Source organism: Antedon mediterranea, chromosome 4, assembly GCF_964355755.1.
Source record: "Antedon mediterranea chromosome 4, ecAntMedi1.1, whole genome shotgun sequence".
NCBI classification, from domain to species: Eukaryota; Metazoa; Echinodermata; class Crinoidea; order Comatulida; family Antedonidae; genus Antedon; species Antedon mediterranea.
Window position 1 is genome coordinate 18,407,249 of NC_092673.1, and position 14,676 is coordinate 18,421,924.

Consider the following 14,676-nt stretch of genomic DNA (forward strand, 5'->3'; position numbering starts at 1 on the left):
CAGCATACAGATCATCTTCATTCAGTAACACCAGCATACAGGTCATCTTCATTCAGTAATGCCAGCATACAGATCATCTTCATGCAGTAACACCAGCATACAGATCATCTTCATTCAGTAACACCATCATACAGGTCATCTTCATGCAGTAACACCAGCATACAGGTTATCGTCATTCAGTAACACCAGCATACAGATCATCTTCATTCAGTAACACCAGCATACAGATCATCTTCATTCAGTAACACCAGCATACATGTCATCTTCATGCAGTAACACCAGCATACAGGTCATCTTCATTCAGTAACACCATCATACAGATCATCTTCATTCAGTAACACCGGCATACAGGTCATCTTCATTCAGTAACACCAGCATACAGGTGCAATTGAATTGTCGTAGCCTTTAATGCAAAGGTTTCTGTCTGATGAAATTATGTTTTACCTTTCATATTTTCAGAACAGAATGTGTAGGCTTACTTTTACACTAGAAGCTATCAGTATTAATAATTGTTAAATGAACACGCTGTATTTTTGAAATGGAAAGGTACGTTTGTTTTTTATTTCAAATCCAACAAAAATAACCAGCTCCAATATGTAAACTGTTAAAAACAAATTAAAATGTTTGAATAGTTAGCAATACTTTAAAACTTTCTTTAAAGATTATGAAATCATAAATATTACAATTAAAGGGCTCATTCTCATCAAATATAATGATATTGATTATTTCCATCAATCATCATTTTCATAAAATAGTGTAATAATTCATTATTTCTTACATTTTAACAGGAACAAATTAGAAGAAGCTTTGTGGTACGGGAGTAATTTGCAAAAAATTAAACAAATCTGTAAGACGCAACCAGATCTTGTGAAATCTATCAATAAGGTATTTAAAACAAGATGTACATTATTTTTATAATATTATCAAAGAAGAAATTTAATTAAAGTTTAAAATTATAGAGATTGTAATTTTCTTTATTAGTTATTATAACATTTTTTTATATAATGAATTACAATTATTTTGCAATATCACACTAATGATGTTGGTATAACCTGCATGCACTGATTAACAACATTAGGCTAAAAATAATAATATAAATACACACTGATGATGGAGGTATAACCTGCATGTACTGATTAACCACATTAGGCTAAAAATAATAATATAAATACACACTGATGATAGGGATAACCTGCATGTACTGATTAACAACATTAGGCTAAAAATAATAATATAAATACACACTGATGATGGAGGTATAACCTGCATGCACTGATTAACCACATTAGGCTAAAAATAATAATATAAATACACACTGATGATGGAGGTATAACCTGCATGTACTGATTAACAACATTAGGCTAAAAATAATAATATAAATACACACTGATGATGGAGGTATAACCTGCATGCACTGATTAACCACATTAGGCTAAAAATAATAATATAAATACACACTGATGATGGGGGTATAACCTGCATGCACTGATTACCAACATTAAGCTAAAAATAATAATATAAATACACACTGATGATGGAGGTATAACCTGCATGTACTGATTAACCACATAAGGCTAAAAATAATAATATAAATACACACTGATGATGGAGGTATAACCTGCATGTACTGATTAACCACATTAGGCTAAAAATAATAATATAAATACACACTGATGATGGGGGTATAACCTGCATGCACTGATTAACCACATTAGGCTAAAAATAATAATATAAATACACACTGATGATGGAGAGTATAACCTGCATGCACTGATTAACAACATTAGGCTAAAAATAATAATATAAATACACACTGATGATGGAGGTATAACCTGCATGCACTGATTAACCACATTAGGCTATAAATAATAATATAAATACACACTGATGATGGGGGTATAACCTGCATGCACTGATTAACCACATTAGGCTAAAAATAATAATATAAATACACACTGATGATGGAGGTATAACCTGCATGCACTGATTAAACACATTAGGCTAAAAATAATAATATAAATACACACTGATGATGGAGGTATAACCTGCATGCACTGATTAACCACATTAGGCTAAAAATAATATTATAAATACACACTGATGATGGGGATATCTGCATGCACTGATTAACCACATTAGGCTAAAAATAGTAATATAAATACACACTGATGATGGGGGAATAACCTGCATGTACTGATTAACCACATTAGGCTAAAAATAATATAAATACACACTGATGATGGAGGTATAACCTGCATGTACTGATTAACAACATTAGGCTAAAAATAATAATATAAATACACACTGATTATGGAGGTATAACCTGCATGCACTGATTAACCACATTAGGCTAAAAATAATAATATAAATACACACTGATGATAGGGGTATAACCTGCATGTACTGATTAACCACATTAGGCTAAAAAATAATAATATAAATACACACTGATGATGGGGGTATAACCTGCATGCACTGATTAACAACATTAGGCTAAAAATAATAATATAAATACACACTGATGATGGGGGTATAACCTGCATGTACTGATTAACCACATTAGGCTAAAAAATAATAATATAAATACACACTGATGATGGAGGTATAACCTGCATGTACTGATTAACAACATTAGGCTAAAAATAATAATATAAATACACACTGATGATGGAGGTATAACCTGCATGTACTGATTAACAACATTAGGCAAAAAATAATAATATAAATACACACTGATGATGGGGGTATAACCTGCATGTACTGATTAACCACATTAGGCTAAAAAATAATAATATAAATACACACTGATGATGGGGGTATAACCTGCATGCACTGATTAACCACATTAGGCTAAAAATAATAATATAAATACACACTGATGATGGAGAGTATAACCTGCATGCACTGATTAACAACATTAGGCTAAAAATAATAATATAAATACACACTGATGATGGAGGTATAACCTGCATGCACTGATTAACCACATTAGGCTATAAATAATAATATAAATACACACTGATGATGGGGGTATAACCTGCATGCACTGATTAACAACATTAGGCTAAAAATAATAATATAAATACACACTGATGATGGGGGTATAACCTGCATGTACTGATTAACCACATTAGGCTAAAAAATAATAATATAAATACACACTGATGATGGAGGTATATCCTGCATGTACTGATTAACAACATTAGGCTAAAAATAATAATATAAATACACACTGATGATGGAGGTATAACCTGCATGCACTGATTAACAACATTAGGCAAAAAATAATAATATAAATACACACTGATGATGGAGGTATAACCTGCATGTACTGATTAACAACATTAGGCTAAAAATAATAATATAAATACACACTGATGATGGAGGTATAACCTGCATGCACTGATTAACAACATTAGGCAAAAAATAATAATATAAATACACACCGATGATGGGGGTATAACCTGCATGCACTGATTAACAACATTAGGCTAAAAATAATAATATAAATACACACTGATGATGGAGGTATAACCTGCATGCACTGATTAACCACATTAGGCTAAAAATAATAATATAAATACAAACTGATGATGGAGGTATAACCTGCATGCACTGATTAACCACATTAGGCTAAAAATAATAATATAAATACACACTGATGATGGGGGTATAACCTGCATGCACTGATTAACCACATTAGGCTAAAAATAATAATATAAATAAATCAAAGCTTAGCAGAATCTAAATGAAGCATACAAAACATGATATTGTGAAAAATGTTACAATTAGAGAAAAAGTAAAGACTTACAATAAACCAAATAAAAAACTAAATAGTTAATATGATTTATGAACTGATTTAAAGTGTACAGTTACCTATCAAATAACATAAATCTTTAATTTTCTCAATGAAAAATCTTCATAATAGTAACCTACAATAATAATAATATCCTGGATTTATATAGCGCCTAATGTTGTTAAACCTCTAAGCGCTGAACATTTTCCTGATCAAACACCTATGGAAACATTCTCCCATAACGCAGCTAGTAATAAGCGCAAAGTTGTGTCTTGATCTAAGCGGGTTCCCAATTATACACCTGGATGGAGAGAGGCAAACGTAAGTAAAGTATCTTGCCTAAGGATACAAGCAATGCAGCGAGAGTTGGATTCGAAACTCGATCTCACGATCAGCAGTCCAACGTCCTTACAATGTTGTTAACATTTTTATGACCTTAAAACAAATATAAATTGCTCATTATTACTGTATGTACTTTAACTAGATAACGATTGACAATAGTCTAATTAATTGTAAATACGAAATAAAATGGGACATGCTACATTGACTATTAATAAAATAACAAATTAAAAAAGGTTTATGTTAAAAATAGAATCTGATTTCAATAAAAAAGGATTATTAATTGTTAATAACCTGCTCCCGGCCTTTACTTACAGTACTTTACAACAAAATACTTCTGTCAGTCTTATCACATACAGTATGAATATGGGCTTAAAAGAGATCCTTTTCCAAACAAACATTTTGCACAAAAGGAAGAAAAATGTTTAGTTTAGTAAAAATGTTTGAGCAATGCAATTTCAAAAAGAAATTTAATATGAAATTATTCTTTTCAAACAGTGCCGTATCTTATCTTATGACTTTTTGGAAAAAATGATTCTATTAAAGTTGCCAGTTAAAATTTGATATACTGGTAATTAAGTGCCCACAGATGGTTCTCGAATAAATAAACTTCAGTAAATAACTGAAAATTGTCTAAGTCGCACTGTACACAAAGCAAATAAATACAGATATGTTGGAATTTATGTAGTCAAATATAATTGTCATCCTGAGAATTACCTTAATTTTGTTTATTGCATGGTATTGTTCACCAAATTCCTGTCTTGGTACATTTGATGATGGGATGGTATCGGGCTTCATGATATGATATGATTTTCATCAAGGCAAATGGTTTAAATTAAATTTGTTATCGTTAATATCTAACTTAACTTAATTATGATATTGGTTTCATTGGGTGTTAAAAATCAGTACTGAAAGGATGTACCAACTTTCTCTACCATATTCTATTTTGTTCTCATTATTATTATTATTGACCACATTATTTAGCAGTAATTCTTGCTATGGTTTGGGTTGACAAAAAAACCCCATTTTCACATAATGTCTGTTGTCAATATTATACACCAGCAACATTGCGAAAGAAAGATGGTGACACTCCATTACATGCATATTTGTATATGTATTCAGTACCTACCTTAGAAATAGTAACATGTCTCACACAGCGTGGTTCAGTAACATGGAAAAATAAGGCAGTGTACATGAATAATAACTTACATTAAGTAATAGGCTAAAGTAAGCCCATTAACAAAAATCAAATTTTATTAAAAGAAACCAAATTAAAATAATAACTAAACAGTTATATGATTTATGATAACTGATTTAAAGTATACAGTTATCCATCATATAACATTTATCTTTTTTCTTAATGAACAAAAACAATCTACTTGTAATTTTTTATACTAGATGGTACGCTCGCTTCGCTCGCGTACCATCTAGTTCGTGCCCACAGATGGTTCTCGAATACATAGTAATTTCAGCGTAAAAAAAATGGCGATTTCAAATGTACGTACGGCAGGACTATAAAACATTGTCGTTTACAGAAACAAATAGACACAGTGATTTATGTAGTCAACCACAATTAGCACCTAGAAACTTGTCACAAAATGAGTTCAAATTTGTTATTTGGACTCATTTAAACAAACCCAATTTTGTATCTATTAGAGTTTAGGGTTTTGTATTATATCTAACATTAGAGTTGAGCGGTGGGGATGAGGATAGGTACAAAGAGGAAAAATGTTTTAATATATTCTTTATATTAAATTATTCTTTATATTTCTTTATTATCCACTCAGTAACGAAATATTTTTTTATAGGCCCATAAATAATATGCCACTAAATAGAGTAAAACATTTCCGATTTAATGCTTTATTAAAACTGTCACTGTCTCATGGTCGATTGAAATACTGTAGTAAAGTACCTTTAAAGACCACTAATACGTTTATATTTTAATTATTAATTAATACAAATGTTGAGAAACAACTGACAGTATTAAAGTATTATATTATTATGTGTTTATAATCTAAAAGTAGGGGCTACCCACACTCACAGTGATAAAGTTTATTAGTATATTTGTTTAATATTATATCTAACAGTACCAACACACTTTTGATTCAAATGGCGATCAAACGTGGTTAATACCTATTTGCAGTATTGTATAGCATTACAATACTATTTCTGTTTATTCTCCAAGGGTCTATAAATTGACCTACTTGTGTTAAACCATGGAGGTATGCAAGTATGGTTAAACCAAATAATTTGGAATGTTCCATTCATCGCAAATCAATACATTTGTATAAACGTATATTAAATCTATCAAAATAGTATTTTTTAAAGAAAATCGGCCTGTCTTCAACATTATGATGCTGTACTCGAGCTGTTCAACCGGTTTTCAGCCATTAAAAACAATTATCGTAGGAGGAGATAGGAAAATGCGAAGCATCCTCGCATTATCGTCTGCGGGTATTTTTCAAGACGGACATCCATTAGACAGTGTATACCACGATCGAAAAACACCCCTATTTGGGGCAAATCGTTGAACCTAAATTCGTTTTAATCGTCAATAACTAATTATCGAACTCAATTTAATTATTAAACAGGGTTACATCAGGTGGTTAAAATCAGTACCGAAAGTACGAACCAACTTTATATACCATCGAGTAAACATTCTAGAAATAACGCGCGATTTACCAAATTTTGCCCTTACGTAAATTTATATATAGATTCAGGTGAATCAGTATAATTTTGTTTAAATATTTTTGACCGTAAAACAAATATAAATTGCTCATATGTAGCTGTAAAGATAACAATGATTGACAATGGTCTAATTAATTGTAAAGATGAAATAAAATGGGACTACATTGATTAATAATAAAATAACAAATAAAAAAGGTTTATGTTACAAAAAATTAATAGAATCTGATTTTATTAACAAATAATTATTAATTAATAACCTGCTCCCTCTCTTACCTTACAAAAAAATGCTTTCCTTTCCAGGATGGTAACACTCCATTACATTCATATCTGAGGATTGAATATACACAACCTACCTTAGAAATAGTGACGTGTAATGATAATTATGATTATTTACCACAATATTTAGCAGCAATTGTTGTTGTTTGTATTGAAAAAAAAAACAAACAATTTCACATAATGTCTGTTGTCAGTATTTATAAACTTTATTGTGATTCCTTTCCAGTATGGTAACACTCCATTACATTACTATCTGAGACATGAAGACCCTACCTTAGAAATAGTGACGCGTCTCATTCAGCATGGGGCACCAGTAGCATTGCAAAATAAGGTAATGTACAGGGATTTGCTAGTGTAATAGGCTAACATTCTATAGATATGCTGTGGTAAACCATTCTATTTTGTTCTACTCATTTATTAATAATGATAATTATGATTACTAGATGGTACGCTCGCTTCGCTCGCGTACCATCTAGGTCGTGCCCACAGATGGTTCTCGAATACACAGTAATTTCAGCGTAAAAAAATGCTTTTTTTAATGTACGTACTGCAGGACGATAATAGTTATTATTGTTTACAGAAACGAATAAATAGACACGATGATTTATGTATTAAACTGAAATTAGCACACTGGGAATTACTTCCGAAAGAGAAACTTGTCACAAAATGAGTCCAAATTTGTTATTTGGACTCATTTAAACAAACCCAATTTGTGTTTTGTGTGTAACATTAGTTTTGAGGGATGGGGAAGAGGATATGGGTACAAAGAAGAACAATGTTTTAATATATTATTTATCTACTCAGTAACGAAATATGTTTTTCACTTTGATAGGCCTATAAATAATATACCACTTGATACAGTAACACATTTGCGATTTAATACTTTGTTAAAACTGTCACGGTCATAGTCCATTGAAATAGCATAGTACATGTAACGATACACGTACCACTACAACGTTTATATTCTTTGTAATTATTAATTAATACAAACGTTGAGAAGCAACTGTCAGTAGTACAGTTTATTTGTATATTGTACGTTTTATATAACAGTAGGGCCTACTCACAGGCCTATAAATAATATACCACTTGATACATTAACACATTTGCGACTTAATACTTTGTTAAAACTGTCACTGTCATAGTCCATTGAAATAGCATAGTACATGTAACGATACACGTACCACTACAACGTTTATATTCTTTGTAATTATTAATTAATACAAACGTTGAGAAGCAACTGTCAGTACTACAGTTTATTTGTATATTGTACGTTTTATATAACAGTAGGGCCTACTCATAGGCCTATAAATAATATACCACTTGATACAGTAACACATTTGCGACTTAATACTTTGTTAAAACTGTCACTGTTATAGTCCATTGAAATAGCATAGTACATGTAACGATACACGTACCACTACAACGTTTATATTCTTTGTAATTATTAATTAATACAAACGCTGAGAAGCAACTGTCAGTACTACAGTTTATTTGTATATTGTACGTTCTATATAACAGTAGGGCACTCACAGTAATACGTTTATTTGTACATGATTGTGTTATACATCTAACAGTACCCACACTCACATTAAATTCAATGGCGACCACAAATGTTAATACGTATTTACAGTAATGTCCAAGTATTGCAATACTTATCTATATATAGGTTTTAGGTTAATTCCCCACGGGCCAATAAATTTACCTACAGCTGGTGGTACTTGTGTTAAAGCAAAGAGTTATTATTGGAATGTTCCATTCATCGGAAATCAATACATTTGTATAAATGTATATTAAATCTATCAAAATAGTATGTTTTTAAGAAAATAGGTCTGTCTTCAACATTATGATGCTGTACTCGAGCTGTTCAACCGGTTTTCATCCATTAAAAACAATTATCGTAGGAGGAGATAGGAAAATGCGAAGCATCCTCGTATTATTGTATGCGGGTATTTTTCAAGATAGACATGCATTGGACAGTGTATACCACGATCGGAAAACACCCCTATTTGGGGCAAATCGTTGAACCTAAATTCGTTTTAATCGTCAATAACTAATTATCGAACTCCATTTAATTAGTAAACAGGGTTACATCAGGTGGTTAAAATCAGTATCGAAAGTACGAACCATCTTTATATACCATCGAGTAAACATTCTAGAAGTAAGGCGCGATTTACCGAATTTTGCCCTTACGTAAATTTATATATAGATTTACCACAATATTTAGTAGCAATTGTTGTTGTTTGTATTGAAAAAAAAACAAACAATTTCACATAATGTCTGTTGTCAGTATTTATAAACTTTATTATGATTCCTTTCCAGTATGGTGACACTCCATTACATTCATATCTGAAACATGAAGACCCTACCTTAGAAATAGTGACTTGTCTCATTCAGCATGGGGCACCAGTAGCATTGCAAAATAAGGTAAATGTACAGGGATTTGCTAGTGTAATAGGCTAACATTCTATAGATATGCTGTGGTAAACCATTCTATTTTGTTCTACTCATTTATTAATAATGATAATTATGATTATTTACCACAATATTTAGCAGCAATTGTTGTTGTTTGTATTGAAAAAAAAAACAAACAATTTCACATAATGTCTGTTGTCAGTATTTATAAACTTTATTGTGATTCCTTTCCAGTATGGTGACACTCCATTACATTACTATCTGAGACATGAAGACCCTACCTTAGAAATAGTGACGTGTCTCATTCAGCATGGGGCACCAGTAGCATTGCAAAATAAGGTAATGTACAGGGATTTGCTAGTGTAATAGGCTAACATTCTATAGATATGCTGTGGTAAACCATTCTATTTTGTTCTACTCATTTATTAATAATGATAATTATGATTATTTACCACAATATTTAGCAGCAATTGTTGTTGTTTGTATTGACAAAAAACAAACAATTTCACATAATGTCTGTTGTCAGTATTTATAAACTTCATTATGATTCCTTTCCAGGATGGTGACACTCCATTACATTCATATCTGTGGAGTGGATATACTGCACCTACCTTAGAAATAGTGACTTGTCTCATTCAGCATGAGGCACCAGTAGCATTGCAAAATAAGGTAAATGTACAGGGATTTGCTAGTGTAATAGGCTAACATTCTATAGATATGCTGTGGTAAACCATTCTATTTTGTTCTACTCATTTATTAATAATGATAATTATGATTATTTACCACAATATTTAGCAGCAATTGTTGTTGTTTGTATTGAAAAAAAACAAACAATTTCACATAATGTCTGTTGTCAGTATTTATAAACTTCATTATGATTCCTTTCCAGGATGGTGACACTCTATTACATTCATATCTGTGGAGTGTACGTACACCTACCTTAGAAATAGTGACGTGTTTCATTCAGCATGGGGCACCAGTAGCATTGCAAAATAAGGTAAATGTACAGGGATTTGCTAGTGTAATAGGCTAACATTGTATAGATATGCTGTGGTAAACCATTCTATTTTGTTCTACTCATTTATTAATAATGATAATTATGATTATTTACCACAATATTTAGTAGCAATTGTTGTTGTTTGTATTGAAAAAAAACAAACAATTTCACATAATGTCTGTTGTCAGTATTTATAAACTTCATTATGATTCCTTTCCAGGATGGTGACACTCTATTACATTCATATCTGTGGAGTGTACGTACACCTACCTTAGAAATAGTGACGTGTCTCATTCAGCATGGGACACCAGTAGCATTGCAAAATAAGGTATTGTACAGGGATTTGCTAGTGTAATAGGCTAACATTCTATAGATATGCTGTGGTAAACCATTCTATTTTGTTCTACTCATTTATTAATAATGATAATTATGATTATTTACCACAATATTTAGCAGCAATTGTTGTTGTTTGTATTGAAAAAAAAAACAAACAATTTCACATAATGTCTGTTGTCAGTATTTATAAACTTTATTGTGATTCCTTTCCAGTATGGTAACACTCCATTACATTACTATCTGAGACATGAAGACCCTACCTTAGAAATAGTGACGTGTCTCATTCAGCATGGGGCACCATTAGCATTGCAAAATAAGGTAAATGTACGGGGATTTGCTGGTGTAATAGGCTAACATTCTATAGATATGCTGTGGTAAACCATTCTATTTTGTTCTACTCATTTATTAATAATGATAATTATGATTATTTACCACAATATTTAGTAGCAATTGTTGTTGTTTGTATTGACAAAAAACAAACAATTTCACATAATGTCTGTTGTCAGTATTTATAAACTTTATTATGATTCCTTTCCAGAATGGTGACACTCCATTACATTCATATCTGAGACATGAAGACCCTACCTTAGAAATAGTGACTTGTCTCATTCAGCATGGGGTACCAGTAGCATTGCAAAATAAGGTAAATGTACAGAGATTTGCTAGTGTAATAAGCTAACATTGTATAGATCTGATGAAGTGAACCATTCAGCAGTAATTGTTGTTGTTTGTATTTACCAAAAAAAAAAACAATTTCACATAATGTCTGTTGTCAGTATTTATAAACTTCAGTATGATTCCTTTCCAGGATGGTGACACTCCATTACATATATATCTGAGGAGTAGTTTTGTTTTGATTTAGATATTCATTTATAAGTCAACTATAATTGTAATGTGTTGTTGTTGTTTTAATATTTCATTTGTATCTGGAAGTATCCAAATATTATTTGCTTTGAAAGTTTATAGTAAAACTATTTGTTGTTTTATATTATGGCTCAAACATTTTACCTACTGTTCCAAAGTAAACTTTTATTCAATTTATCTCTCTCTCTCTCTCTCCTCTCTCCTCCATCTTTCAATGTTGAAGGCGGTAGACTATAAACAGCAGCACTCAAGTTTTGGTTTGGATACAGGAGTTATAGGTGGCGCACTGTACAAATTGATGTAATTTATTAGCAAATAGTAATTTCTATTCACGTCCTAATTTACAACCAATGTAAAAAAATAGTAAATCTACGTGTTATCACGTGATGCTCTTTCATCCAATCTCTAGATGGTAAATGTTTGAGCCATGACATGATACTGTATGTATGTGATGCGTAATTAAAGTGTGTTATATTGTATATCAATAATTTCTCAAAAACTACTAATAACTAAACCCATTTTTTTAATAGGATGGAAATACACCTGTCTCTGTTTTAGAAAGTAACAGGCGGATAGGGGACCAGAGAAAAACTGAAATTTTAAACTTCTTTAAAAGTAAGTGAAGTTTTAATTATTAAAATTTTGGAATCAACTAGTTTTCATTACAAACGATAAAGATTTGATTTCTTGTCCCAAATGAAGAAGAATGTCCAGATAAAGAAAATTAACATTTATGATATCATTCACAGGTTCAGATGACAATAGATTAAATAATCCACTGGGATTGTAGTAAACATGGAAGTTGTGATATGTTGCAAGATGTAAAAACCTTATTTTTTATGATTTGAACATTGCAAATAAATTAGAAAAATTATTTTGCCATTACGATAAAAATACACAAAAATGCAAACTTTAAAATTCCTTTGAATTAACAATATTGAATAAATTAGGCCACACTTTTTTTTTATGGAACGTCATTTTTCACATCGAATCAATCTCTTTATTCATCAATACATCAAAACAATTATACATAAACAAAATAAAGATGTGAAGATGAAAGGGACCTCCAAGAAACCCAAAGGGGCTTGTGATAAAAGGCCCACTATAAGCTAGTTACAAAAAAAACATACAAAAAATAAATTAATAAAATTAATAAAAATCCTGTATAGACAAATACACGGGATGCGCATTGTTAAGGAATATTTGAACTTTACTAATTGCATATAAATGTAATCTATTTTATATATAATGGTATTATTTAAAATATGTATTCGCAATCGAGGCAAACAATTTACGATAGGAGGAGATAAATATTGAATTTAACAAGGCCATATAGATGACTGCAGTCGCTTGCTCAAGTTAGTGTTTACCAACCGACCGACATAGTGAGTTGTAGAGTGGCGTTGCACGTGACTAAAAATCTAATTTTCTTGTTAATCCCATTTTTTGTTTCGACAATGGACTCATTTTAAAGCCTGCTTTAGAATACTATTTCTCTGTATGTAAAATTAAACATCATGCATAATGTATTTTACCTTCGCTCCTACAATTGTATTATCTTATACCAGGAGCGGATCTAGTCATTTTTATTTGAACTTTATTAATTGCATATAAATGTAAAATGTAGATTTTTTTTTAGATTGTCGATATGGGACAAACAATTTTTTTTTTCTAAACGCCCGGAGATAGCAGCGTTTTGGTCGGTCGATTCTTGTCATATAATTATCTAAATATATGTTGATACAAAGTTTGCGATACACCGTGTATATAAGTTTTAAAAAGGACTATTGAGTTTCTCGACGTTTCAATCAATATTCGTTGATCGTCCTCAGGAGAGAGAATGCAGAAAGTCCATGAAACTGGGAATATAAGTGGAATATGGTATATAAATATAGTTTGGTTTTAAAGCCTGTTTTCTTGTCGATGTAACGTTACAGCGAGTTTCGTTGATTTGAGTTGAGTTTTCAAATTGTTAAAGTTGAAAAAAATAATAACGATGATCGATCCGGATTGGTAATATTTACATGATCGTTCATAGTTCTCTTGAGCGGTAAAGTGACACGCGGACGTAAAGTGTTGCAGAACCAAGACCGGCCACGGCAGCTGTGGTCGCGTGAAAATTGAAAAAGTTATGGGTTTTGATGCTTCAATCCAGCCTAGGGCATGTTTTCGATTATTAATCTAGGCTTTACACTAAAGAAACATTAAATTAAATTGTTTTTATATTATAATTATTTTGACTTACACTTAAACATTGTTGTGTTTTTAAAAATTCAAGAATTGTCAGCGCGTACATATTTTTTCACAAACTGTGATGACGTGATTTGTGAACTATTTGATTGGTCAGTTGAAGTTGAACTTGGTTCAATAATTAAAGATTTTAACGATTTTTAATGTTTTTACCTCATCTTCCTGTAAAATTGTTGTATGTAAATGGGTGGCGTGTCAATGACATTTAAAAGAATATACAACCCCCTAACCCCCCCCCCCCCCCCCCAATTTTCCCCTGTGTACAACTTCCCAAGCAAATAGTATAATGCAAAGCAATACATAATATTTGAGCAGTTAACTTATTGAAAAATTGAGCTCAATAATACTATAGAGTACAAACAGAATAATAGAATATTATACAGATATTGCCTGCTTAGAGGTTAAATATAAGATTTGACATCCCCGAGGGAATGTTCGAGGGAATATATATTTCCCGAAGCGCTAGTTCTCGAGAACATAATATCATTCCCAAGGGGTTGTCAAATCTTATATTTTACCGATATAAAAGGCGATATCTGTTATATTTATAGCCAACAACAAGTTGAATATCTACTGCTGGGTTGGATGTAGCAAGGCCTCCTTTGTAATAAGCCTGCCTAGTTTGTGTTGCATTCACCTTACCTTGCGAAGAATAATATACAGATAATTACTAATTAGTGATTCCTTGGCAATAAAATATTCACTTAGGCCTATGTCA

The 14,676-nt window shown here is 31.3% G+C and overlaps 1 long non-coding RNA gene across 1 annotated transcript; it reads left to right on the top strand.

Annotated features, from left to right (window-relative positions):
* The first annotated feature begins 474 nt into the window (after positions 1 to 474).
* On the top strand, positions 475 to 7,360 carry LOC140047937 (uncharacterized). Its single transcript, XR_011844998.1, has 3 exons — positions 475 to 546; positions 789 to 885; positions 7,326 to 7,360. It is a non-coding gene; the product is annotated as an uncharacterized lncRNA (long non-coding RNA).
* The last annotated feature ends 7,316 nt before the right edge of the window (positions 7,361 to 14,676 follow it).